The following is a 26,727-nucleotide window of genomic DNA, read 5'->3' on the forward strand; positions in this document are numbered from 1 at the left end:
ATTTCTGAATGTTTTAAAAATCTTATACAGGGTGTCCCGAAAAGATTGGTCATAAATTATACCACAGATTCTGGGGTCAAAAATAGGTTGATTGAACCTCACTTACCTATATACAATAGTGCACACAAAAAAAGTTACAGCCCTTTGAAGTTACAAAATGAAAATCGATTTTTTTTCATATATCGAAAACTCTCAGAGATTTTTTATTGAAAATTGACATGTGGCATTTTTACGACAGCAATATCTTAAAAAAAAAATTAAGTAAAATTTGTGCACCCCATACAAATTTTATGGGGGTTTTGTTCCCTTAAACCCCCCAAACTTTTGTGTACGTTCCAATTAAATTATTATTGTGGCACTATTAGTTAAACACATTATTTTTAAAACTTTTTGGCCTCTTAGTACTTTTTCGATAAGCCAGTTTTTATCGAGATATTTTGAATATTTGTCGAATCCACCACATATTTGTATATGGTAAAGTACGGTTATAGAGACCTGTTAATAATCTGAAAATTTATTTATAATTTACATTTTTAGATATATTTTGAAAAAGAAGCTACATCTCGATAAAAGGTGACTTATGAACAAAAGGCTAAGAGACAAAAGATTTAAAAACACTGTGTTTAACTAATGGTACCACAATAATAGTTTAATTGGAACGTACACAAACATTTAAAGGGGGGTTTAAAGAACAAAACCCCCATAAAATTTTTACGTAAATATATTGAACCAACCGCAATATATTGAAACGCATCTCAATAAAAACTGGCTTATCGAAAAAATACTAAGAGGCAAAAAAGTTTTAAAAACGTTGTGTTTAACTAATGGTACCACAATAATGAATTAATTGGAACGTACACAAAAGTTTGGGGGGGTTTAAGGGAACAAAATCCCCATAAATTTTTTATGGGGTGGACAAATTTCACTGTAATTTTGTTGTAAGATGTTCCTGACATAAGAACTGTACATGTCCATTTTCAATAAAAAATCTCTAATAGTTTTCGATATATTGAAAAAAATCGATTTTCATTTTGTAACTTCAAAGGGCTGTAACTTTTTTTGTGAGCACATTTGTACTAAGGTAAATTAGGTTCAATCGAACTATTTTTGACCCCAGAATGTGTGGTATAATTTATGACCATTCTTTTCGGGACACCCTGTATATCCCATAATTAGGTATCTTTCGGTCTGAAAGACAACGTGATCGTATTTTAATCATATCATATAACTAGTTTGTACAATCCAACTAATAAAACGTTAAAATTTTCCCTAATTACTGTAATTAATGGTAATTTACAGTGACATAGTGCAGTTTACCTCTGATAGGTTTGACCTATACTTATAAAATATTTAATGACTTTAAAGGTATTTAAGCCCAAAAAATTAGCTAGTTACTTCTCATGAAACAAATTTGTATTTTAGTTAAATGTTATTACAGTAAAACCTGTGTTAACGGCCACCTGTCAAAATCGACAACCTCTACTAACGGCCATTTATACAATACGGATGCGGCCAAATAATCTCATTATTTTTAAAACCCATTTCATAGAAATTTAACAGTTAATATCGGCCAAAATATTTTTGTATAGGTACTTGTTGATAATACCCAATATTGCGAAACACCCTATTTTATTACTTATCGTATTTATCTAGTATATTTTTAATCTAAAATTAGATTAAAAATAACCTGCATAAAAATTGGGGTGTCGGCAAACACAAAGTTCTTAAAGCTCTAGAATAATCTGTCGTAAAATAGGAAAGCTTTGTCGCTAAGAAACATAATAAAAATATAATAGCTGAGAAAGTGAAAAGTCTGGTTTAAATTCACAAAAGTTGGCCTAAAAATATAGTGTTGTAAAATTATCAAGCTGTATTATTATAAAAAAATAAAAGTGAGTTGAAGAATTCTTTAAAACGCTTCACTAAACGCTAACATCAGATGTTTAACATTTGATAACAATCTAAACAGATTCTGTTTTTTCCGAAGTATACAGTCTCTGGTCAAATTATTGAATGCACTATAAATTATTTAAAAAAATGGTTATTATGAGGTAATTCCATTGTAATACTAAATAGGTTTTTTATATGTACCAGACACAAGGTATGTTGTTTGGTTGTCCATTTAATTGTCTATATTTTATCACAAACAGAGCATTATTATTAATGAACTAATATGTATTTCTTGACTCTTGAAAGAAAACAGAAATATCCACAATGTTTTCAATTTGTTGCTGACATATTGTGGCTCAACAAAATAATAACATTTAATAATACTTTTTGTTATTTCTGTTTCTTTTATAATTTTTTATAAATTTAGCATACTTTTAAATGATGCATAACTTTTGAAACTATGTGTATAATGCCATACGAAATAGAAACAGTAATTTTTAAGAGCAGGTACACAATATATGTTGATTGTTTATTACAATGTATTAATAACTACGATTTTTATAAAAACAACAACTATGTAACTATAAAAAAAGAATAGATAAAAACAAAGAGATTTATTTCTGTTAAAAAGAACAGTTACCTATTACCCGTTTGCCTCTAGGTGCTCAGTGTACTAAGTCAACATAGTGTTGTTTGCCATCAGCACGCAGTTAGTAACTGGGAGGTAAAAACACTTAAGTTTACATGGTGCTTTTTACCTCTCAAATTATTTGAACATAGTGTAACAAAACAATGAGTCACCAGCCGCAAGGCGTAAGCCGAGAAAAGTCTAGATCGAAGCACGCTATACGTGGAACCGATGCGCGGTTGTTGGAAGGTCACACGATAGTCGGAGAGCTGGCTTAGCCCGGAATAATCGAGAATAACGACTAGGATATATAAGGCATAATTTTTGTGAATAGAGTTTAGTCTTAAGCTAAAGTTTGTAAAGTAAACTTGTATAAATAAATAATAAAGTCGTATATAAATACGAACCGCTAGTTTTATTGTAATTAGAAGTAATTACACTAATCACGCTACAGTTGGTGTCAGGTGTGGGGTTAACTTAGTGCGATATAAATAAGTGAATTACAGAGAGACTTTAAAAGACTTTTGAACTTTATTCGTCGGGAATAACCGGAGTGCGTTAATTGTTCGGTATTCGGAAAGACTTTAAAATACTTTTGGACTTTATTCGTCGGGAATAGTTAAAGTGCGTTGATTGTTCGGTATTCGGAAAGACTGTTAAAAGACATTTTGGAAAGTACGTGTGTGCCGACCAAAGATGTTGCTACAAGAACTTACAGTAAAACAGCTCCGTGAACAGCTAGAGGAACGGGATCTGGACAGCAGTGGGCTCAAGATAGTCCTACAAGCACGACTCGAGGATGTCCTCACGAAGAACGGAGAAGACCCAAAGACGTTCCACTTCCAGTCAGCAGAACAAGCAATCTTATCGAAATTAAAAACTGTTTCTGAAACGATCGATGATACTTCTAAGATAAATAATGAGAAATTCGAAACCATTTCTCAAAAGATCGATGAAACTTCTAGAAAGAACAACGAAAAACTTGAAGAAGTTAGTAGACAGAACAACGAGAAACTTGAGGAAGTTAGTAGACAGAACAACGAGAAACTTGAGGAAGTTAGTAGACAGAACAACGAGAAATTTGAAAGTGTTTCTCAAAAGATCGATGAAACTTCTAGAAAAAGCGACGAGAAATTTGAAAGTGTTTCTCAAGTAATTAAAGACGTTTGTAGACAGAATGACGAGAAATTTGAAGAAGTTTCTAGAACATTCGATAAGATGCAGAAAAGTGTAGAGACCGTAGAAGAAAAGATCAAACAACTAGAGAGCATGATAACCGATACAAAAGTACAACCATCAGTTAATGCAGCAGCGTTAGATCCTGTAGTGAAAGATGAACTACCGAGAGACGAAACGTCGCATAATATGAGATTCAAATTACCACCATTCGATGGAAAGTCCTCTTGGTCCATATATCTTAGACAATTTGAAGCTATTGCGACCGCCAATCATTGGACCGAACAGGAAAAGGCTGTTTCCTTGACTGCTGCTTTGCGAGGTGATGCTGCAGATATATTAAGATCAATTCCTAAGGGTCAAGAAAATTGTTACCAGACCTTGTTCACTCGTCTAGAAAAACGCTATGGAGATGCCCATCTACAACAAGTATACAAAGCACAACTGCGAAGTAGAAGTCAACGAGCAAGTGAGAATCTGCAAGAATTTGAAGCAGATGTGGCTCGTGCGGTGCGGTTGGCTTATCCAGAGGTGCCAGACAGCGTTTTAGAAGAAATTGCAGTAGATACCTTCGTCAATGGGCTGAAAGATAATGAACTACAGAAAGCTTTACGACTAGCAAGGCCGAAAGTTTTAGATGAAGCATTTGCTATTGCATTGGAACACGAAACGGCTAGTCAAACTTCACGAGGCCATAGAGTAAGAACCATTGAAGAAAGTGACGAACACAACGATGAACGTCTGGAGGAAATGATACGGAGAGTATTAAGTAATCAGATGCCAAAGAGACGCGAGCCTAGATGTTGGAATTGTGGAGACGTAGGCCACATTCGTCGTAATTGTAAGAAGATCGTACAGCCGTCGGAAAACTAGAGCGGGTCGACACCAAGGGGCAACTGCCGACCTCGAGAACTAGAGCCCCCATAGTAACTGTCAACCTCACGTCCTCCGGTGGAATCCACAACTTATACATCGAAGGTCGTATCAGTAATAGATGTAGATCATTTTTGGTGGATACAGGTGCAACGAGAACTATCGCACGTCCAGATGTAGTACGAGACCATAATAAATTATCACCTGCAACAGTAAAGCTTAGAACAGCGACTGGTGAGCTAATTAATACATATGGCGAGGCTAATATGTCAGTATCCATTGGCCAGACCACAGTTGAACATCAAGTATTAATTGCCGAGATCTCCGACGAATTCATATTGGGGATGGACGTACTAAGGAAAGTGGGGGCAATATTGGATGTTCAAAATGGAGTTCTCAAGATCAATGGTGAAGAGTTGCCCTTTCACGACGACAAAGAAGATGTCATCCGCTTACTTACTACATGCGACGTAACCATACCCGGTAATAGTGAGAAAATTCTGATGACCATGCTTGATGGACACTGCCGAGAGGGAAGTTTAAGGATGGTCGAAGATGTGGATAATGTCGAGTTCCTAACGGCGAAAACTTTGGTAAAAGTTCGAGATGTGATCCCTGTAAGAGTTATGAATTTAAGGGAAACTGCTATCAAGTTAAGTAGAGGAGCTTTGATCGGGCAGTGTGTTTCCGTGGCTTCAATTTGCTCTGTGAATACCAATGAGAAATCATCGAAGGCGAAGTATCCAAAGGAGCTTGTTGAGATGATCATTGAAAGATGCCAAGATCTTGATCATGAACGAACGGAAAAAGTGACGTCTATGCTGATAGAGTATCAAGATGTTTTTGCTATTGACACGAAGGATAAGGGAAAAACAAGCATAGTAACGCATAAAATAAATACCGGAGACGCTCAGCCAATCAGACAACGGCCTAGACGACTTCCATTTGCGAAAAGAGATGAAGCCGAAGAGATTATCAAGGATATGGACAAACAAGGGGTAATTGAACCATCGAACAGTCCATGGACATCACCAGTAGTTCTGGTAAAGAAGAAAGATGGTTCAACGCGTTTTTGTATCGACTACCGCCAGCTCAATGCGGTAACAAAAAAAGATAGTTATCCTTTGTCCAGAATAGACGATACATTGGATACTCTCTCCGGTTCTCGTTGGTTTTCCACACTCGATTTAAAAAGTGGATATTGGCAAGTAGACATGGAGCCAGCCGATCGGGAGAAAACCGCATTTTCGATAGGATCAGGGCTTTGGCAGTTTACGGCTATGCCGTTTGGTTTATGTAATGCCCCTGCCACATTTGAAAGATTAATGGAGGCAGTTTTAAGAGGTCTAACATGGAAAACATGCCTGGTTTACTTGGATGATGTAATTGTGGTTGGAAGGTCCTTTGATGAACATGCCAAGAATCTAATAGAAGTCTTTCAACGATTGAGGGCAGCGAACTTGAAGTTAAGTCCGAAGAAATGTCACATGTTTCGACGAGAAGTTAAGTATTTGGGACATATTGTATCGAGTAATGGTGTAACAGCTGATCCTGAAAAGATTGAAGCAATTAAAGATTGGCCAGTACCAAAAGATAAACATGAAATTAGAAGTTTCCTTGGCCTATGTACATATTACCGACGATTTGTCAAAGGTTTTGCCAATATCTCCAAGCCCCTAACAAAGTTGACGGAGGAGGGCAAAGAATATACATGGAGTGAGGAGTGTCAAAAAGCTTTCGAACAACTACAAAGGGCTCTGATCAGTGCACCGATATTAAGCTACCCGGGACAGGCAGGAAAATTTGTTTTGGATACCGATGCTAGCAACAGTGCCATAGGAGCTGTTCTCTCACAAATCCAGAATGGACAGGAAAAAGTCATCGCTTATTTCAGCAAAGTCCTGTCGAAACCAGAAAGAAACTATTGCGTTACCAGAAGAGAACTGCTGGGTGCAGTGAAGGCTTGCGAACATTTCCATAAATACTTGTACGGCAGAAAGTTCCTTCTTCGAACAGATCACGCTGCTCTAAAATGGCTCATACAATTCCGTAATCCAGAGGGCCAGATGGCAAGATGGTTAGAACGACTGCAAGAATATGATTATGAGATAGAACACAGGGCCGGAAGAGTTCATTCAAATGCTGATGCCCTTTCGAGACGACCATGCAGTGCAAATTGTAATCACTGTGCCAAATTAGAGGAACGATTTTGCCCCGTGAGACGAACCACCGTAGTTAATGAGCAATGGCAGCCCCAACAGTTACAAAACGCCCAAGAAGATGATCCATGTATAAAAAGAGTATTGGATTGGATGCGGCAAGGTGAAAGACCTAGTTGGCAGAACATTAGTGCATGTAGTCCAGAAGTCAAGGCCTACTGGAGCCAATGGAATTGCCTGGTACTAAAAGATGATCTTCTGTACAGAACCTTTGAGAACGATGATGGTACAGAATCTAAGCTGCAGTTGATTGTACCTAAAAGTAAAGTGTCAGAAGTATTGCGTCAGTTGCATGACGGTACATCAGGTGGACACTTTGGTATTACGAAGACTCTGCAAAAGGTTCGAGAACGGTTCTATTGGGTGAACTGTAAAGATGATGTAAGAAGATGGTGCCGGAAATGTGAACTGTGTGCATCCGGTAATGGTCCAGTTGGTAAAAAGAGAGCACCCATGAGACAGTACAATGTTGGAAGTCCTATGGAAAGAGTAGCAATCGACATTGCAGGTCCATTTCCAGAAACCGATGCTGGAAATAAATACATTCTGGTAGCCATGGACTATTTTACGAAATGGACCGAGGCCTATGCATTACCGAATCAAGAAGCTGATACCGTTGCAGAGGTACTTGTTAAAGAATTCTTCAGCCGATTTGGTGTTCCCTTGGAGATCCACTCCGACCAAGGGCGAAACTTTGAGTCAGCTCTTTTCCAAAACGTTTGTAAATTGATTGGTGCCAATAAGACCAGAACAACACCCCTGCATCCTCAATCAGATGGAATGGTCGAGAGGATGAACCGAACGATGGGTAAACACTTGTCCAAAGTTGTATCTGAACATCAGCGAGATTGGGACCAACACATTCATTTATTCCTGATGGCCTACCGCTCGGCAGGGAATGAAACTACAGGTCAAACACCAACCTGCCTGATGTTGGGTCGTGAAGTTCGTTTGCCCTGCGACCTAGAGTTTGGCTGCAGACCTTCCGAGGAATATGTTGCAGGCGAAGAATACGTAGACCGCCTGAAGTTACGAATGAACAACATTCATGAACTTGCCCGACAACACATCCAGATAGCCAGTGACAGAATGAAAGATCAATATGATTCTCGCTGTAAGAATGAAAGCTTCGAAGTAGGTGATCTTGTCTGGCTTTATAATCCACAACGTCGTCGAGGCCTGTGTCCTAAACTGCAAAGACAATGGGAAGGTCCGTATGAAGTTAAGAAGAAAATAAATGACGTAATATACAGAATTAAGAAGTTGCCAAACGGTAAACCAAAAGTTATTCACATAAATCGTCTCGCACCATATGCTGGCTCAAATGAAACAGAGGAAGCCCGAGTCCTCCAACAGGAGATGAAAGATGCACCACAGCCAAGTTTTAAGGAATTTATGTCAAATTACGCAGAAAGAAAGAGTGCTAGATTCGGCGTGACCACAGAAGTTCAGCAAGATCTGTTTGGTGTTCCAGAAAACGTCTCTCTAGCCCACTGTGTTGCCCAAGACCTCGAGATGACTAAAGGAATCTCGTCCGTATTCAATGGAAAGTTCGGCCGCCTGGACGAGTTAAGAAATCAGCAGCCTAAAATTGGAAGAGTACTGCGATTGGAAGATGGTCCTCGATCTTTGCTGTATATGGTGACCAGGAAGTCTTATACGGACACGCCAAGCTATGAGAACATATGGCGTGCTCTAAGTAATTTGAAGAAAATCGTGTGTAATTATGACATCAAAGATTTGGCTTTACCAAAAATAGGCCATGCAGTAGAAAATCTGGATTGGAAGATTGTGAGAAGCATGCTTGAAGTGGTCTTCAGAGAAACTGGCGTACGAATTACTGTGTGTTGCATGAACCCGAAGATGTCGGATCCTTCAAAGACAGTAGACTGTTATTTCTTCTTGAAGGGTGTATGCAAAGCTGGAGAGTCGTGTAGATTCCGCCATCCTGGGCCTTCATCTAGAGTTGCTGATCGGGACGCTCAGATCTTAAGAGGGGAGCAATGTAGCAAAACAATGAGTCACCAGCCGCAAGGCGTAAGCCGAGAAAAGTCTAGATCGAAGCACGCTATACGTGGAACCGATGCGCGGTTGTTGGAAGGTCACACGATAGTCGGAGAGCTGGCTTAGCCCGGAATAATCGAGAATAACGACTAGGATATATAAGGCATAATTTTTGTGAATAGAGTTTAGTCTTAAGCTAAAGTTTGTAAAGTAAACTTGTATAAATAAATAATAAAGTCGTATATAAATACGAACCGCTAGTTTTATTGTAATTAGAAGTAATTACACTAATCACGCTACAATAGTGTTCTATTTTTTTTTGGTAACTTCGTTTTCGTGGTCATTAGTACCAAGTGTAGTACATACCTCTAGAAAGCTCTTGGAGAGCTGAGTGAGTTAAACGAATAAAAGCAAAACAACAGCAGTAGACCATGACATAACTAAGTAAAATCTCAAGGGCGGAAACCAGAGCGTGGGACAAGGGTAGTTATAAGGGGTCAAAGTGTTTGACGAAAAAAGCTAACTTTTAACATGCCGTATCTCGGTTTGTCGTAGAAAAATTATAAAAAAGGATGTTGTTGATGTTTCTAAAAGATACAATTTCTATATCTACAGTTTTTTTTATTAAATGTATATTTTTCGAGTTATTCTCAAAAAACTTTTTAAGAAAGTTGATTTTTTCGCCGAAATACTGTTACTTTCAACCGCGAATAAATCGAAAAATGTTAGTTTTACGAAGAAAACAAAAAGAATATTTTTTTCTTAGAATTACTTTTCCATCGATTTCCATGATTAAAATGTATTGACGAATTCTAACCCTCCCAGATGGGGTGGCAACCACCCCCAAGGTTTTAGCGTACAGCGGCATGATTTAGAAAATGATCCTTGGACTGTTCCCTACCTTTTGTGAAAATTTCAAGTTAATCCATGCTGGACGAAAAAATTGCCAGCCAAAATGCTTCATTTTCTGGCCTATTAACTCTCTCGGCACAATGGACCGTTTAAGTCAAAGATTCTATTCCTAATCCAAAACAATCGCAGATTCGTGAAATATACTAGCATCAAACTTTAATGAATAAGAATGTATATACTCGTAGTGTTCCGGACCTAGAAGCTGGTTTGGCTCTAATAATAATATATTTTTATAAATATCATGTATCTAATACTTACATAATAAAATAAATAAAGCTTGTTTCTTTGCTCTCCAACTTCGTTGTCACTTTTTTGTAATTAAACACAAATAAGTTGTTATGAAGTACATGTATGTTCTACGCACAACTAACAGATTCCAGGATAATAACAGCTATTATCTAGAAATGTTGTCTATTTAACGTAATAAGATGTGTTGACAAAATGCAGTTCAGATAATAACTGCGCTTCTGTTAAAGCATAAATAACCTTGCAGGACCTCAAATCTATAATATAATCAACCAAAACTCTAACTGATCATCTTAGGACTTAGTCAATATGTCTAAGTACCACAGGGCAGTAGTACAAGTAGTTCGTAACTAGGCAACGTTGTACTATCTTACAAGGTACTCGAGTTTGATAAGGTAATAAGATTTAAAACATGAAAGTAATAACAAGCAATATATTTCGGAGATAAATATTTTTTTGTCTACGATATCTAGTATCTATGATAGTTGAGAAATTATTTTCCAAACACTTTTTGTAAATCAGAAAGTAATGTAAAAGATAAACTTTGTGAACTTACTTAATTTACAAGGTTTAAGCAAGTGGTTTAATTTAAAAAATTTAAAAATGATTTTTATTCTTTATTTTCAAATGGCAAAAAAAGGAGTATGGGTAAGTTTTCTAAAAAATCTTCATAAATAAAAAGTCCTAATTCAAAAATAAAAATCGACTCGTCTGAGGATTTCTCTTGAAATTTGCCCATTCTCTAGATAGGTAATGAATTTATGCAAACTCAAACGTCCTCACTTATACTAGTGTCGCGCCCGCTTGATTAGCAATTAAAAAACAAAGGGGTTTTCGATATTCTATTGCAAAAACTCTTCGGGATTTCATCAATCAATGTTTAAAGAATATCTACGTACCTTGGCAACATTGAAATTTTTAGATAAATGTCCGATTTAGGGTTAAAAATGGCCGATTTCGCAATTTTCAAAATTTTCAATCGCTTATATAACAAAAACTATTAACTTAAAAGAAAAATCACTAAAGACTTTTTCTGTTTGGAATGATTCGAAAACCTAAAAAAAATTGTTCGGTGCAAAAAAAAATAATTTTAGGAAAAACCCCTAATCTTTCCCCTCGCCTGGCAAGGTCTTATGCTCTTCAGAATCGCCTGTTATTATACACACTTCTTCTAAATGACTTACTCAAACACATACTTAAATTTAAACCTTACAGGAGAAAGTTTATTTTACCCCTAAACTATGCACTTTTCGATTCACCTGGTAGATACACGTGCACGGCTGATGCCTGCCAGGTCATGGTTTTTAGCCTTGGTGTGCTATGAATTATCACTAGACAAATTTCTAGCCTTACAGGACGACCGTTAGTCGGAGGGTTCACTAGCTCTTAGACTATAATCATATCAAATCATAAATCATATTAAAGCATATTAAATTATCTTTCAAACAGTATATACCTTTTTTGATCCGTGTCAGAGTTTCTGAGAAAACTATAGTTCAATTTAAGAGTTTAAAGTGGGCCGATTTCTACGCACTTTACTTTATGCAATGGAGACAAGTTATGTATGACCTCCATGGAAGCTATTGGGGTAGTCGATATCGCTCCTGTTATGATTAAGCATGCTTGTCGTTGAAGCTTATTCAGCTTCTATTTGGTGGACTTTTGATGATATTTATACCACGGTACTAGTGCTTCAGACGTAATTATAGGTCTGACTACACAGGTCAGATATGTCCAGCACATCTGTTTGGGTTTGATACCCCATGATTGTATACATATTATTCTTCTATATGTGCAATGGGAAATCGTAGCTGTCTTGGATATTTTTTAAAGTAACGACACACATCGCTCGAAAATGTAAAATTGCCGATAATTTTTGGACATATTATGTAAAAAATAAAATAAACGCCCTTCCAAATTCCAATTTTTGTTATAACAAATTTTCTAATTTATAGAAAACAAAATATTATTTTTAATCTAGTTTCAAAAAACACTTGAATGGGCGATACATAAATTAGAATACATTATACCTTTCATCTGATTAATCTATACATCTTATAGTAGAAAAATGTTTATAGTTGATTAAATCTTAAGGGTGTAATGTTTATTTGATTGTACGATATATAAATTAGTCAAGAAGGGCAAAGAAAGCAAAAATTTTTAATCAGATTAGATGTATTCGAAATGAAAATAATAAAATACTAGAGAAGGTACTCAGACAGTTTATAATTATTCATAACGATAATACGTTTATTTCAATATTTTTTTATACAATACATAGTTGCAATCTCAGTTTATTTACAGATTGATCATAAACATAAAAAGTTTTAAAAATACAAAAACGCTTATTGACTTAAACCTTAAACTATCCAGGAGTAATTTTTACAGAATTAAATTTACAGTTTTATTAGTTTAATAGCTATTTATGATATACGTGTTAAAAGTACACGTTTAAGGCACGCATGTGAAAGTTTGCAGAATGAGCGATAGCGAATTCTGCAATTCACATGAGTGCCTTAAAAATGTACTTTTTAACACGCATATCGTACAATATTTTTCTACAAACGTAATTACAGGACAATATCTACAAAAACTTTTACTTGACATTCCATTTTTATATTTTTTTGACATTACATCAAAATTGTCTATACGGTCAATACGAACTGCAGTGCCTTAAAAATATTTTAAAGCACTAGTGCCTTAAAGTAGCATTTTTAACGCACGTATGGAGTACTAAAAATTGCATTTTTAACACGGTTGTAGAAAAAACAATTTATTTTATTTTTAGAGTTCCTAATATTTAATTTCTATTGACCTAATATAATTTAAATATTGAATGCGTTGCATGTGTGAGTCCATACTAAGTAAGTAATGAAATAAAAGACGTTCTCACAATCAATTTATTTACTCCAGACGACCGGTTTCGCTCTCTGTAATACGCGCAGCATCATGAGGCCCTGGTAGTAGTAAACTAAATGCTACAAATTACAAAAAATAGTATGTTATTCTATATTATTTCTAGTCAATCCAGGAGTAATATCTTTGGTATAAGGATAAGGTATTGAGAAATTGGAAAAAATTCTTTGTAAAAGGTATAAAATTATTTTATTAAAAATCCCTTTAAAGGGCTACATCACAACAAAACGTTTTCGATTTTTTATAAAATCATCATCAGTGTTGAGATAAACTTGATGCTAGCTGAGCCACAAAAGAAAAATATTAGGGTAAACACCCTTTAAATATCACATTGATGCATTATAAGTGCATACTTTGAAAAATTGCCTTGTGATGGTTACATGGCAACTGTGATAATGCCCTAAGGTAATGTATATCCCAACACGTGGGATCCAAAATTTACTTGTTTACATACCGATGACTTAATGGCAAATCTTCATCGTCATCGGTATGTAAACAAATAAATTTTGGATCCCATGTGTTGGGATATACATTACCTTAGGGCATTATCCCAGTTGCCATGTAACCATCACAAGGTAATTTTTCAAAGTATGCACTTATAACGCATCAATGTGATATTTAAAGGGTGTTTACTGTTTACCCTAATATTTTTCATTTGTGGCTCAGCTAGCATCAAGTTTATCTTAACACTGATGATGATTTTATAAAAAAATCGAAAACGTTTTGTTGTGATGTAGCCCTTTAAAGGGATTTTTAATAAAAAAATTTTATACCTTTTACAAAGGATTTTTTTCCAATTTTGTGATAGATGGTATACAGCCAACTACAGGAAAAACGTTTCCTTTTCTTTGTGGATTTTGTATTGAGAAATATCTACTTAATATTGAAATATCAGAAATCCTGTTATTGATTGAGCCATCAGGATCAACAATGTTAGTTGCGGGGGAAGGTGGTAAGTCTTCATTATAGACTGTGTAAAACAAAATCTTGTTAATTAATGCATTTGTGTAAGAACTGATTATCAATTAGTTTTGATGAGAATTAATTTTGCTAAAAAAATGATTTTATTAACGTTTCGACTTCCAAATCGGATGTCGTTGTCAAAATACAAAAATATTAATATCAAATAGACATTTAATTAAATCAAATAGACATTTAAATGCAACAGAAAATTTGGTATTGTCAAAAGGTTTAAACTATGCTGTTACTCATCCATCTATTCGAAAATTAGACATAATTAGCTCAGTAGAGAAAATATCCCAGTGTTTACCAACTCATGAAAAAGAACAGATTAATATTTTTTGTATTTTGACAACGGCATCCAATTTGGACGTCGAAACGTTAATAAAATCATTTTTTTTAGTAAAATTGTGGCTAATTTCCAATCAAAACTAGTTAATTACAAAAATTCCACAAGAAAATAGCTTCAGAACAACTGATGATCAATAATGGGTGTAGTATTTCGAGGTTTTTTTATGGAATGGATAATTCTGTTTTTTTATTTATTTCACTAAGTTGACTTTAGTGGAGTGTTTGTGATATGAATGGTAGTTTAAATACCTCCCTGAATGAGTAGGTTTCTGATACCAACCTATTCTTAGTGAATAAACATTCACGAAAACGTTAGATAATAATATATAATCAGAAAAATGAAGGGAGATGTCCACAGATAAACGATCGTGCTGATCAGATAGATAAATGTGTCTTTACCAGCCATCAGTGATTATAAATTCTGTTTTCTATGACTGTTCAAGTATCATATTGTTCGAGCCATTTAAATATCGTATTAATTAAACAACTATAAACAACTTTTCTTTGAGACTGTTGCAACAGATTCCAAAGGACGATATGAAATTAGACTGCCATGGTTAGAAGGACATCCGGCATTACCAAGTAACTACCAGATGACTAAGAAAAGGCTGGATACCACGTTGAAGAAAATAAACTCTTGAAAGGTTGATACTCTTAAAATCTTGAAGCCTACGGCCAAATATTTGATGCGGCTGGATGTGCTGGATAAAGAACTATATCACCAACCGTCACCAAAGTCATTCATTATTGTACTCATTTCGAAATTTTTATTTCGTCTAAAATTAAAAAAATTCTTAAATCTTTTAAGTTTTGTATTAATGCAAATGTAGTATGAAATGGTGTTTTTGTTAATTCGATTATACTATATAGGACGGTGATAGATATTCACTGATCAATTTGTTAGCAAATATATTTATTTTAATCTTTCCCGAGATATTCTATTTGTTTATAAGCCAAAAAATTGTTTATAATTTTAAAATATTCGTGAGGCCGATTAAATAGTCCAATTTTAATTCTGTAAAATGCATTAGATAGGTACAGTGTCTTTTTGTACAAAAATCATAGTTATTCTCATGTATCATAATTATTGTGGTTATTATAGCGACCGTAAATTTTTAATTAACAATTCAATTGTTGCTAAACTGTTCTGTATTTATTTAGATTTTCTATTATTCATCATGGGAAAAGCAACTGCGCTGCGGGAGGCTACACTTCAGTAGCAGTATACAACAGTATGTATTTTTAATTTTTGGTATTTTATTTTAAGTGTTAAAATTAGTTTAATGTTTAAATAAAAATACGATTAAACAGTTTAACATATATTTATTTCGTTGAAATCATATTAATAAAAGTATAACTTCTTATGTGCGTACAAAGTACACACACTGTTTTTTCATTAGAAATATGTAATTAAGTAAGTGTTAATGTTTTTTATCATTGGCGATAAAATTTTGTATGCACCACGTCAGTAAATACTGTTTATCGAACTCGTCTGTTACTCGCCTCGCTCGCTTCGCTCCCTCTGCTCGTGATATCAGACTCGTTCGATAAAGAGTCACTTTACTGACTTGGTAGATAAATAACTATTTTAGGATAGAGTGTAGTGGTAATATTTTCAGAAGAGAACTGGTAAGATATTGTCGTGAGCGGTACTATTTTAAGTTCCACAAGATACTGTAATGCGCGTAGACATTCCGGGTTACTGTACAAACATTTTAATTATACGCGGGGTTTTATAATTATCCATATTAGAGATATACTGTTTATTTTTCGCCCTTTAATATTTTGCAAGCTGTTAACTCTTTTGACTTAAAGCTGATTATAGAAAATAGAAGTACAAAGTCTTTTATTTAATTTCGAATCTCGGGGATTTGTTAGGATCGGGTAGATCTTTAGAAGCCCCCACACATATTTCGCACCCGCTATCACACACTCTTTTCAATTTTAAGAATAATTTCCGGGTTGGAAATCCAAACATCAAAACAATAACATTGTATTTTTATTACAATAGTTCAGGTTTTTTTTTCAGAAGATATAAAATATTCAAAAAGATTATGAAAACTGTTTACCATAGATATCCCATAACTGACAAATTGAAGATGAAGGTCAGCGGCGTTTTGAGAGATTACTACCGTGTTAAATATTAACTGGGTTCATTCAGTATCTTTCGTATAATCATCCCATAGTATTAGTCCAATTGTATATCTGGTAAATATTTATAAATTATTATATTCGTACGTATTTACTGTAATATTTTAGTTTAACCACGTATACAAGATTATTTCCTGGGTAAGTTTAAGTTTTTATTAATTGGCGATACTTCAACAATTGGGTATTGATATAAATAATATTATTTACATTTATTTATGTAATAATAAAATTTGTGTTGAAAGACCAGTTAAATGTTGTTCTACAGTGTTTTTAGGAAATAGTGTTAACAATCGATTAAATCAAATAATAGTCTAAAATCTAAAATATAGGCTAATATAATATTTATGCGAATTTAAAATTGTAATAATTTTAAATTCAAAATGTTTTTTTTTGAGATGTGCATCAAATGAGTTTTTGAGAAAGGAGTAAATTATTCCTTAAGCCCTGGGGTGCATTTGGGATGAATTACATCTAATCTACAAAATCTACAGAAACGTAGTTTAATATTAAATTTCCTATCCAATAATTGTCACCTTCAAAAGAAAAAAAAATGTTTTTTCACAAAAATATATTCAAAATAAGAAGCAAATATGGAACCTCTACCCAACGTCATTTTAAGGAGGAAGAATAGAAATTTTTTGAAGCAACGCCTATCCCTATACCCCGTGGAAAAAGTTACAGGGCAAAAAAGACGCGTTTTTATTATTTTTTATAACTTTTTTATAACAACTTTGGAGAACGACTGGATCGAGTCGGCTAATTTTAATGTTGAAATAAACTAAGCATCAAGATTAACGCACCACCTTAAAAATGGGACATTTTTGATGTCTCGTATTTCCTAAACCTGCTGTCCGATTTGAGTGATTTTTTTAGTATATTATAGCTTTATTCTTCAAGAATATCGATGTAATAATATTATTTCTAAAGAGGTAAGTGTCATTGTATACCGGGTGTAAAAATAATAGTCTGTTTTTTCCTCAAAGTTTGGAACACCCTGTGGAATATTCTAGCGTATATAAAATATGTAATGAAATTAAAACTCAACTGTAGCCTTAGGCTTTCTTAACATTTTGCTTTTTGGCTCATTCGCTTATGTTGGATAATAAAAAAGTTAGATACTTTAACAACTAGCAATGTTTTTATCATTACAGGGTGTTTCTAATGTTGTTCTGAAGCTATTTTCTTGTGGCATTTTTATAATCAATTATATTCAAATGGGAAATAAGCCACAATTTTACCTAAAAATGATTTTATTAACGTTTCGACGCCCAAGTCGGGTGTCGTTGTCAAAATACAAAATAATACTAAATAAACAAAAATGTTGCTTAGTAAAAAATTCTTCTAATAATTTATTTAATCTGACTCATTTATATCGGCAATTCAGACACGTATTATACATTTTAAAGTAGACGACTTTAAAATGATATTGCCAATATTGATGAATTGCGTTCCTGGGACGACTTTACTAAAAGATAGTTCATTCGATTACATGAAATCAATCCCAACTCAAGAATATCCGCCACAAAAAATCATAGCATGTGATCTGTCTTTAAAAAGACAACCAAATGCAACGGTGGTACTGAAATTCTCGCGTTAGAGATTCCATAGTAAATCACGAGGGAAAACCAGGAAAAACCTCGTGATACTATCCCGACATCGTAAGTATTTGGGTTTACATTTAGTTTACTCTCAAAACTAATACAAAATTCTGACTTGATATTTTAAATTTTAAATATGTACTAACTCGATATGTTACTGATTTACTAATTGCGGTATTTTCTTTCTGTTGACTTCCTCCTTTAATATGGGTAACAACATCCTACTGCATTCTACCGAGGAATTTGCGACACAATTGGTTTCATTTCTGCTTCTTTTAGGACTATACTTGAATCTCTCCACTGAACTCTATGTTCATTATCCCATGCGTGTTGCCATATTTGAGATCTATCAAATTCTCTATTTTTTTATATAAGACTGATGTTCATTTACTCTAACGTCTAATGGTCTTGACGTTTCACCTATATAAAATTGTTCGCATTCACAAGGTATTTTATAAATACAATTCTTTGTTCTTTCTTGTTCACTGTTAGGTTTAGTTTTAGATAGAATAGATCTCAATGTGTTTGTTGTTTTGAATGATGTTGATATGTTGAATTTATTTCCTATTGTTTTAAGTTTCTCGGATAGTCCTTTTACATATGGTATTGATATTTTCCTCGTATTATTTCTTGTGAATGTTGTAGGATCCCGTTCTAAGTTGTTCTGTTCCATTCGATCCAATCTTGACAATTCCTTATTTATAAACGATATGGGATAATCATTTTTTAATAAAACAGATGTTAACAATTGTTTTTCTTCTAAAAATGAATTTTCGTTAGAACAAGTAATTTTGGCTCTATCATATAAGGATTTAATGATTCCCTTTTTAACGTTGATGTTATGATTTGATTTGTAATTGAGATATCTGTTGGTGTGTGTTAGTTTTCTATACACTTGAGTCTCATATCATATGATTTACTATGGAATCTCTAACGCGAGAATTTCAGTACCACCGTTGCATTTGGTTGTCTTTTTAAAGACAGATCACATGCTATGATTTTTTGTGGCGGATATTCTTGAGTTGGGATTAATAATAATAATAATAATATCGTATGGCATTTTTGCCGGGGAGATCCTTTCGGATAGTTCCAGCGCCAATTACATCTTTAACCCTGTTTCAAGTAACTAGTGTCGATGTACACTAGCCCAGGGGGACCGACGGCTTAACGTACTCTCCGAGGCACGGTGAGACGGCTCGTGTCATTATTGGAAATGAAAATGGCTTGTCTTTGGCAGGGATCGAACCCACGTCTACTGGCGTATGAGGCCAGCGTTTATGCCGTTACCCACGGCCGCTCTGAGTTGGGATTGATTTCATGTAATCGAATGAACTATCTTTTAGTAAAGTCGTCCCAAGAACGCAACTCATCAATATTGGCAATATCATTTTAAAGTCGTCTACTTTAAAATGTATAATACGTGTCTGAATTGCCGATATAAATGAGTCAGATTAAATAAATTATTAGAAGAATTTTTTACTAAGCAACAACATTTTTATTTATTTAGTATTATTTTGTATTTTGACAACGACACCCGACTTGGGCGTCGAAACGTTAATAAAATCATTTTTAGGTAAAATTGTGGCTTATTTCCCATTTGAATATACTTGAGGGTGTTTCTAAATAAGTGCGACAAACTTTAAGGGGTAATTCCGCACGAAAAAATAATGACCGTTTGCTTTATAAACATAATGTCCTCAAATCATTTGTTTCCGAAATACGGGATGTTGATTTTTTTCTTACAAACTGACGATTTATTTATTGCTCTAAAACTGGTTGAGATATGCAAATGAAATTTGGTAGTTTTACGAGGTAGTTATTGCGCATTTTTTGACATACAATTAAGAATTTTATATTCACCATTGGCGTGCATACGGGTATAAACTTTTTAGATGCATCCCGTATGCACGCCAAAGGTAAATATAAAATTCTTAATTGTATGTCAAAAAATGAGAAATAACTAGCTCTTAAAACCTACCTAATTTCATTTGCATATTTCAATTGGTTTTAGAGCAATAAATAAATCGTCATTTTGTAAGAGAAAATTCAACATCTCGTATCTCGGAAACGAAGCATTTGTAGACATATGTTTATAAAGCAAACAGTCATTATTTTTTCATGTTTACCCTTTAAAGTTTGTCGCGCTTATTTAGAAACACCCTGTATTGATGAATAACACGGCTAGTTGTTAAAGTACCTAACTTTTTTTTTATTCCACATAAGCGAGTGAGTCAACAAGCAAAATGTTAAGAAAGCCTAAAGCTACAGTGTAGTTTTAATTTTAATGTTTTATATACGCTAGAATATTCCACAGGGTGTTCCAAACTTTGAGGAAAAACACACTATCATTGTTACACCCGTTATACAATGACACTTACCTGCTTAGCAATAATATTATTACACCGATATTCTTGAAGAATAAAGCTATAATATACTAAAAAAATCACTAAAATCGGACAACAGGTTTAGGAAATACAAGACATCAAAAATGTCTTATTTTAAAGGTGGTGCGTTAATTTTGATGCTTAGTGTATTTAACGGAAGGAAGGGAGGAAGGATTAAAAGCTGAGAAAAATGGTGTTTTTGACCTAATTATCGTTGGACGAAATATAATTGCATTACTGGAAATAGCTATTAATACTGTCGTGACTATTAGCATTAAAAATGTGGAACAGCATAAAAAACTATGAACGTTTCAATACTTCGGCGTTCCTATTCACTGCATGCTTTAAGAGGAAACAGTAGCGATCAACAGGTAGCAAAAACGCGTTCCAAGATTGCGGCTGTAATTTTGAATATTTTGTTGAGATATTTGGCACACGTATTCGTAATATAATAAAGAATGGCGGTACAGAGCCCAATTTGAAAAATATATTAATATGTGGAAATTACTCTGTAATTAAATACAATATTAAAAAAACGAGCCTGTACCGCCATTAAGAAGAACAAAAAAATACACGTTCTTCAAATAAACTTTTATATCCGATGCCTAGATTTTGTCATTTTGGAACTACTAAAATTTTTTATTTCATTAGTAGTTCCAAAATGACACAAAATCTAGGCATCGGATAAAAAAGTTTATTTAAAGAAAGTGTATATTTTTGTTCTTCTTAATGGCGGTACAGGCTCGTTTTTTAATATTGTATTTAATTACAGAGTAATTTCCACATTAATATATTATTAATATATTTTTCAAATTGGGCTCTGTACCGCCATTCTTTATTATATTACGAATACGTGTGCCAAATATCTCGAAAAAATATTCAACATTACAGCTGCAATCTTGGAACGCATTTTCGCTACCTGTTGATCGCTACTGTTTCACCTTAATGGTCAGTCAATATAAAGCATAGAAAAGAAGGCACTGAATGATCTCCACGCCCACAGGATTTTTATCACTTTGATTTTTTAATGTTGAACATCTAAAAATACATTAAACTTAAAAAGTAAAATCTATAGAAAACAAATAGTGCAATTCGACAAATTGCACAAATAATAGGCAGTCAGTGCCGCCCAATAAATATGATAAGGTTGCTTGTAAACATTTATTATACATTAAAAAAAAAAGAGGAACGAAAGAAATACTTACAAAATAAAATACTTGTAGATCACGCGATGCATTATTACCTGAAACAAAAAAAATGTATTAAAACCCAGGTTACAAATAAATCCCAGGTAAAGATATTTAGAAACTCTCGACCTTTATTTAGCAGTGTGAGCACTTATTTTCAGTCGTCCCCGGTAACAGTTTTATCTCAAATGCCTCTATTTTATTCTTTGTGTCAACCTTTAGTGTCCATGTGTCGCAACCATAAAGGAAAATAGACACATAATATTACAATGTTCTTAAACACATTTCAATAGTTTTTTGTTGACAAGTGTGACAAAGTTTACCAAAGGACATCAATTTTGTCTTTTTAATGTCCATGTAATGTTTAAATAAATTATTAACACCGTAAGGGCTTGTCCATATGAGGGCGGTTTGCCAACGTCGACTGCGCGGTGTACCTGTTCTCCCCCTGTTTTCCTTGGTAACTTCAAAGGCGGCATTAGGGTGAGGTCAAGCAAATCAGGTAAACCGCGCAATCGACGTTGTCAATCCGCCCTCTTGTGAACAGGCCCTAAAGAACAGAAAATTGGCTTTTCCACATTATGCGTAATAATAACTGCCGCCTTATACAGTTGATTCTACAAGGCAAGATTGAGGGCAGGAGAGGCCCTGGACGTAGACGTATATCCTGGCTGGCCAATCTTAGAAAGTGGATTGGTCTAACGTCAATTGATCTATTTCGATCTTCTATGAATAGAATACTATGTGGTCGCCAACATCTCTAGAAGATAGGTACCTTTAGAAGAAGAATGTCCATGTCACCTTTGTTAATTAAATGGATATCTATTTAATTTTAATTTTATTCTACCCGATAGCAACTGTAAATCCTTTTTTGCACTATTGATCATTTTTGACTGTTTACCGTGACAGATTTTACGTCAGTAGATGACATTTACTAGCAACTCGACGGTAAGTAATCCAACTCGACGGTAAGAACTCCAACTCGACGGTAAGTAATTCACTTACCGTCGAGTTAAAAAATCTCTTAATTTTAATTTATTTTTTGAAAGAATAAAGAAAACTAACGAATTATTTATTAATATTGAAACTTATGGTACAATTTGTTAAATTATTTAATGAAATCCCACTTGTTTGGGCTGTGGTTTCACTTCTAACAGAAACTCCTGCAGAATCGCATACATTAGTAGTATTACTAGTATTGCACATTTTTTCTCTTCAAATACGCGATCAAAGTTGAAAACTTGGAAATATCAATGCCATCATAAAGAAAAACGGTGGATTTAATCATTGAATATTCTGCCCAGAGGCTTCCAGGAGCTTTCAACTGCATCTGTCTTTGAACGAACTATGCCAATAGAGTCTTTTCTTCGATTCTTAAATTCTTGCCTTCGCACCATTTTTTAAAACTTTGGTAGGTATTTTGATAACGGATTTTGGATTTTTCGGGAATAATTGCGGAACACCCTTCTTCCCAAGCCCGTTCAATTTCTTCAAATTCACTTACGCTCATATTTTAATTTATAATAATCAAAATTGTACTTAAAATTATTGACAAGTAAATAAAAACTCAATTCTCCATTGTTGTTATGCACCCTAGTTACTACCTAACAACCAAAGTATCTTTCTTGATAAAATTAATGAAACTAGTCAATATGACGAAAATGTTTAATTTTACAATTTATAATGGTATCAATCGTGCAAAAAACGTTATAAGCATGTCGAACGTTAAGGGTAACCGATCTCAGACAGTAATTGTCAGTACTGTCAGTCTCAGACAGTAAACAATTGTCTTCGATCGGTATAAAACCCTTACCGTTCTCCATACGTAATATACTATATGCTTACTCGGCTTACTGTGTTGTTACATATTAAATATTGCAGATTTTCTTTAACAAAATTGCACAACTCTAGTCTACGGGATTCCGGAGTTAATAGGACAAAAATTTTATTATTGGTTATTGAATTTTACAGATAAATATTTATTTGATATGTGGGATTTGAGTAGAAGGAAATAGTTACTGGATAGTGCTATTTTTACTTTGTCAGACCTCTGTGGACGCCTCTATGCCAGACTTGTCAAACCGTCAAAGGGTTGTGAGATGTCTAGAAATATTAGTGGGGCAGATTCGTGCAAATATTATAAAAATTGTGCATTTAATGATAGAAGCATATAATTTGGGCCACCTACACTACACAAATAAAGGTTCAAAATTAGATATGAGGTAATCTTAGATTTTGCCTTTTACAAAAATGGCGGGCATTCAAAATGGCGACGATACATATGTGGCTAATGGCACGATAACTTTTAAACGAAAAGTCAGACTTCAACCAAATTTGGTATATGGGTTCTTTTTTTTTATGTATAAGATCGAGCTCCTGTACCGGAAGAATCGGTTTACCAGAAATTAAGTTTTTCCTGATTTTTTTTATACAAATATGTTGATTTTTTTTTAATTCTTTTACCCTGTATATATTAATTTTTCAAAAAGGTAATACCGGCATTGAAAAGAGCGGAAAAATATTTTTAGGAAATATTTTGAACTTTTTAGTTTTGTTAATTATCATGTAATAAATGTATAACTTATCTTCACATGTACCTATGTGCGGCAGATTCGTGCAAATATTATAAGAATTATTGTGTATTTAATGGTAGAAGCATATAATTTGGACCACATATACTACACATACAAAGGTTCAAATTTAGATATAAGGCTATCTCAGATTTTGCCTTTTACAAAAATGGCGGGCATTTAAAATGGCGACCATACATGTGTGTCTAATAGCACGATAACTTTTAAACGAAAAGTCCGATTTCAACTACATTTGGTATATAGGATTGTTTTGTATCATTAAGATCGAGCTCTTGAACCGGAAGAATGGATTTACTAGAAGTTGTGTTTTTTCTGATTTTTTTGTAAAAATATGTTGTTTATTTTTTCAATTCTTTCACCCTGTATATATTAATTTTTCAAAAAGGTAATATCGGCGTTGAAAAAAGCATAAAAATATTATATAGGAGATATTTTGAACCCTTTAGTTATATTAATTACCATCTAATAAATGCATAACGTATCTTCACATGTAGGTACCTATGTGCGGCAGATTCGTTGCAAATATTAATAGAAGAATTATTGTGCATTTAATGGTAGAAGCATATAATTTGGACCACACATGCTAGACATACAAAGATTCAAATTTAGATATGAGGCCATCTCAGATTTTGTCTATTACAAAAATGGCGGGCATTCAAAATGAATCGGCCGCCCATAGGTACATATGAACATACGTTATGCATTTATTAAATGGTAATTTACATAACCAAAAAGTTCAAAATATTTCCTAAAATAAATTTTACACTCTTTTCAATGGCGGTATTATCTTTTTGAAAAATTTATATATACAGGGTGAACGAATTGAAAAAAAAAATCCACTAGGAAGAATTTCCTGTAGCTGGCTGTATACCATTAATTACAAGTAAAATTTAATAAAAAATTTTGGTCTTGGTAAAAGGTATATTATTTTAAAAAGCCCTATAGGGCTACAAACATCGAACAGAACGTTTTCGCTCTAAAAAGAGCATCATCAGTGTTGCAAGAACATGGTGAGCCAACCAAAAAATACGAAGGTCAAAGCCTTTCAAAAATGGACTAAAAGTCACATCAAAATGCTAACATAGCAAATTCCAAAGGATGGATATAATCCCTAAGGATATGGCCCTAGGATAACATATGACTCCCACACGTTGTAAGTGGGTCAAAGGTAACAAATTAGGTCATTATGTTACAAGAGCTGACAGGCAACAGGCAAAATCTGAGATGGCCTCATATCTAAGTTTGGACGTTTATATGTGTAGTATATGTGGTCCAAATTATATGCTTCTATCATTAAATGCACAATTGCTTCACATATCGGCTGCACTATATAGCGTTGCAGTATTCAGTTTCTTCAAGACTTTTTGACATTTTATTTATCATTCGATAGACTTGTTGAGTGGAGTGGAGTTATTTTTCAAAAACCTTGCTTACGTTTGGGAGTAGGCTGATGTCGATAAGATATTACTTCATAGGGCTCTTTTTCTGGCTCAAGGATCATAGTGATTTCTGCTAATTTCCATATTTTTTTAAATAGTATGATAGAATTGATCCAAAAGATGGCATAACCCAGACATCCAAAGTGAAAGTTATCCTCCAACACCAAATTGTTCTATATGGTCCACATAATGTTCAGAAAAAAGTCACACGATTTTGAGCGTCGGGTTTGGGAGGGAGAGGGGGGAGAAATCGGTAAATTCGTAGCTTTTTACGTTTTTCGTCAATATTTCTAAAACTGTGCGGTTTAGCATGAACAACCCTTTATACGAAAATATTTTACATTAAATTTGAAATAAAAAAGGTCCTATGCATAATTCTTTTAAAATGAACGGTTCCAAAGTTACGGAGGTAGTATAGTATAATTGGTCCAAAAAAAGGCCTAACACAGACATCCAAAATAAAAGTTTTCCTCTTACATCAAATTGTTCTATATGGTCCAGTAAAAAGTTACACCATTTTGAGCGTCCGGTTTGGGGGGAGATGGGGGAGAAGTCGGTAAATTAGTAGTTTTTTTACGTTTTTCGTCAATATTTCTAAAACTATACTTTAGCGTAAACAATGTTCTGTACAAAAATGTTCTACATAAAATTTAAAACAAAAAAGGTCTTATACATAATTGTTATAAAATAAACGGTTCCAGAGTTACGGAGGGTGAAAAGTGGAGCTTTTCGATACTTTTTATATTGCTTGGGCAATTGATGATGATTTTGGGTGGTGAGGTTAAAGTTTCTTCAAGGGCTTATCACTAACATACCATCGGCCACTGAAATAGCAAATTTGATTTATAAAACAAAATTCTGTTAAAGAAAATCAGTAGGAAATTGCCCAAAAAATATAAAAAGTAACGATAACCTCCACTTTTCACCCTCCGTAACTCTGGAACTGTTGATTTTATTACAATTATGTACACGACCTTTTTTGTTTTAAATTTTATGTAGAACATTTTTGTATAGAGCATTGTTTACGCTAAAGCATAGTTTTAGAAATATTGACGAAAAACGTAAAAAAAAAACTAGTAATTTACCGACTTCTCCCCCATCTCCCCCTCAAACCGGACGCTCAAAATGGTGTAACTTACTGAACAATATGTGGGCCATATAGAACAATTTGGTGTTTGGAGGAAAACTTCTACTTTGGATGT

At 34.0% G+C, this 26,727-nt stretch overlaps 2 protein-coding genes across 2 annotated transcripts in view; one reads left to right on the forward strand and one right to left on the reverse strand.

Moving 5' to 3' along the window:
- Positions 1-10,324, reverse strand: part of LOC126878542 (uncharacterized) — a 71,111-nt gene extending 60,787 nt beyond the window's left edge. Inside the window, exon 1 of the mRNA XM_050641315.1 lies at positions 9,961-10,324. The gene's annotated coding sequence lies outside the window, so the exon portion shown is untranslated. The remainder of the gene's footprint in view (positions 1-9,960) is intronic.
- A 43-nt stretch (positions 10,325-10,367) lies between these two features.
- Positions 10,368-26,727, forward strand: part of LOC126885720 (cytochrome P450 6a2-like) — a 44,344-nt gene continuing 27,984 nt past the window's right edge. Inside the window, exon 1 of the mRNA XM_050652488.1 lies at positions 10,368-10,596. The gene's annotated coding sequence lies outside the window, so the exon portion shown is untranslated. The remainder of the gene's footprint in view (positions 10,597-26,727) is intronic.

This window comes from Diabrotica virgifera, chromosome 1 (genome assembly GCF_917563875.1).
Source record: "Diabrotica virgifera virgifera chromosome 1, PGI_DIABVI_V3a".
NCBI lineage: Eukaryota > Metazoa > Arthropoda > Insecta > Coleoptera > Chrysomelidae > Diabrotica > Diabrotica virgifera.